The sequence below is a fragment of the Humulus lupulus genome, chromosome 6, assembly GCF_963169125.1.
Source record: "Humulus lupulus chromosome 6, drHumLupu1.1, whole genome shotgun sequence".
In the NCBI taxonomy this organism is placed as follows: Eukaryota; Viridiplantae; Streptophyta; class Magnoliopsida; order Rosales; family Cannabaceae; genus Humulus; species Humulus lupulus.
In genome coordinates this window covers 130,898,355-130,901,600 of record NC_084798.1, presented here as the reverse complement: position 1 = coordinate 130,901,600, position 3,246 = coordinate 130,898,355, and the positions used below count along the sequence as shown (strand labels likewise).

The window sequence follows — 3,246 nt, the reverse complement described above, 5'->3', positions numbered from 1 at the left end:
TCTGCCAACAAGAACGGGGCTAGAGCAGGGCTAATCTTGGTGTCCCCCAAGGGACATGGAGTTCATAGTGCATTGAGATTTGGGTTTGACGCCTCGAACAATGAGGCAGAATATGAGGCCCTCTTAGCCAGATTACGAGCTTTCCTGGACCTTAAAGTTAAGGGATATGAAATCTATAATGATTCTCAGCTGGATGTGAACCAAGTCCTCAAAGAGTACCAAGCTCGTGGAACCAAGATGGTTGCCTACATGGCCAAGACCCAAGAAATGCTACACAACTTAAAGAGATTTACTATCCAAAAAGTTCCACGAGAACAGAATTCCAACACCGATGCTCTAGCCAAGCTAGTGACCACCAAGGAGGTGGAGATGCTTAATGTGTTCCCAATTGACTACTTGGCTTCTCCAAGCATTGTAGCGCTTGAGGAAGTGGAAATGGTCCAGCCCTGGGATAGTTGGATGGATCCAATAATGAAGCACCTTGTCTTTGGAGAACTACCATATGATAAGAAAGTGGCTCAAAAGCTACTTTATCAAGATCCTTTGTACGTGATCATGGACTACCGCAGGATATTCCACTACAACAAATTTTCTCAAATATTACATAATTTTAGAAGTGTTATTGATAGGAGACACGGAGAAAAAAAGACACGGGAAAAAAAATTTAGGCGGCAAATGAAACACTTTTTGCCACCTGAAATTGACAAAAGAGAACAACAAATGAAAAAAAAAACTTATCCCTAATCTCTCTCTCTCTCAAATCCCTAATCTCTACCAGTGCATGCCTCTCTCTCTCTCACCATCACATTCAGTCTTTCTCTCAGTCGCTCTCCCTTGCTCTTTCTCTCATTCACTCTCTCACATTCTCTCGGCTTTCTAACCCTCGCGCCGTTGAACCACACCATAACCACACCCCTGCTGAAGCCTCCCTCACGCCAGTACTCACGCAACTGAAGCACACCATGACCACGCCCGTGCTATAGTCGTTGAGTCTCTCGTCCCCCCCTCTCTGTTTATCTCTCCCGCTGGCTTTGTTTTTCTATTAACTTAATTTAATGGGACTAAATGCAGAGAAACTAATTTGTGTGGACATTGTAGGCACTCCTTGCTTATGGTCTGAGTAGCTCAAGGCGTGCACCAGATGCTATCCATCCGTGAGTGGTTCATATCATGAAATACCTTTTTCTTTCTTTCTTTTTTCACAGTTGTAGTAGTATTTTATTGTTATGGTGTATCAAGTAGTTGGTTATATTTGTTTGAATTTAAATTGCATTTATGTTCAAAATAGGGTTTCTATAGAAAAATAAAATCAAATATGTATTTATTAGAAAATATTTTGTATATCTGTAGATATTATTTGCTAGTTGTCAAATATGTATAAATTAGGAAAGTAGTGAAAGCTAGGTTATTTTCTTTCCTATTCAACCTTTTCAGCATTTGTATATATTTTCTACCGTGAAATGAGAAAAACACAACCTTTTAATCTATATTCTGAGTTTTCATAAGGAATGAATTTGTGCACTATGTGTAAATTTAATTTTTTCGTAATGCTTTCCTAGTAGTATTAGTAATTGACTAATTGTACCAGTAAAATTCTCACTTGAGTTCTATTGATTGTTAAACATGGGTGGTCGGCACCCAAGAGCATTTAAGAAATCAGTCATGGATAGGATTTATATAATTGGATTTAGGAGGACATATATATTTCTTTTCTTTTCTTTTCTTTTAGTGACTTGCTGAAATGATACTATTGACATTGAACAGTTATGGCTATTCCAAGGAAAGATTTGTTTGGTCTTTGATATCGGCTGTTGGCATATTTTGTCTTGGTTCTGGGGCTACTATTGTTCACGGAGTTCAAAACTTGTGGACTTCACAGGTAACTTTTTCCTTGGCAATTTTGTCCAGAACCTTAAATTGTACACACACTCTCTTGTTTAAAGATTCTTCTTTCTTGTCCAATATATGTGTAGCCACAATATTTTAATTTCTAATCGATATGGATGTCATCAGCCCCCTCGAAACATTAAGTATGCAGCCCTAGTGATTGCTGGTTCTTTTATTATTGAAGGTATAATTCTTTATTTTAGATGATTACCTGTCCCTTTTCATGTAAATATTTCCCCTTTCTAAATTTATGCATCCATTTCTTAGGTGCTTCTCTTATTGTTGCCATACAAGCTGTCAAGAAAGGTGCAGCTGCTGAGGGAATGAAAGTGAGAGACTACGTTTGGCGTGGCCATGATCCCACATCTGTTGCAGTCATGACAGAGGTAATTTTCATGATCTTTCTTCACTTTGGTATCTACTTATTAGGACAAGTTTCAACCTCTTCTGGATATTCATTCACATAGATATTTGTCTCTCTGTTCTTTTGTACACTTCATTTTTGTGATACATATTTTTTATAATAACATACGGAAGGTGTTTCAAATGGTTATAGGGTTTATATGTTTATTTTTATACGTATGTATAATATTTTTATTTAGACATATATTTAGTTTGACGCATTAACAAAATGGTTATATTATATGATTAAAGATTCTGTCTAATTTTTACTTACCTTTATCTATGTTTTTTGGGTTGCAACTTGGATTTATAAAACAAAAGGCTTTGGGGGTTTTACTTTTCTAGACCTTTGTTTTATTTCCAATTTGTTACCAAGGTTTTCCTCCCCCATTACACTTGGGAGGACGTCACTCATGGATATGTGATCTTTGTCTCTTTTTCAATTTTTTTTTTACCTTTAGCTATTTCTTTATCGTAATCTTCATATTGGTTGTGATTGATGTTTGTTCTCGAGTGTACTTTGCTTACATCAATCTGACAGCAATATTCTGATTTCTTTAAAAAAACTCAAATATGCAGGATGGAGCTGCTGTTGCTGTTCTTGTTATTGCTAGAGCATCCCTGGTTGCAGTAAACATCACAGGGAATGGAATTTATGATTCCATAGGCTCAATTATTGTTGGCAACTTACTTGGAATGGTATGTGATGTATTTTGTTTGTTTAATCTTTTTCATTAAATGTTTCAAGCAGTTTTATCCTTTTTCTATTTTTTTTTAAAAAAATTAAGAAACAATATAATAATACAAAAGATGACAAGTCATCATCTTAGATTACAACCAAAGGTGTCAATCATTATTTAGCACTGAAAAAAGAAGCATTGAACCCCCAGACCAAAATAGCCACCCAATATTCAATTCTATCCCAAATGGATGTAAGATCATCTTCCACATCACGGA

General features: G+C 36.2%; 1 long non-coding RNA gene across 1 annotated transcript; it reads left to right on the top strand.

Moving 5' to 3' along the window:
* Positions 1-733: 733 nt before the first annotated feature.
* Positions 734-2,987, top strand: LOC133784198 (uncharacterized). The gene is made up of 5 exons (XR_009871193.1): positions 734-1,154; positions 1,765-1,879; positions 2,014-2,071; positions 2,155-2,273; positions 2,869-2,987. It is a non-coding gene; the product is annotated as an uncharacterized LOC133784198 (long non-coding RNA).
* The last annotated feature ends 259 nt before the right edge of the window (positions 2,988-3,246 follow it).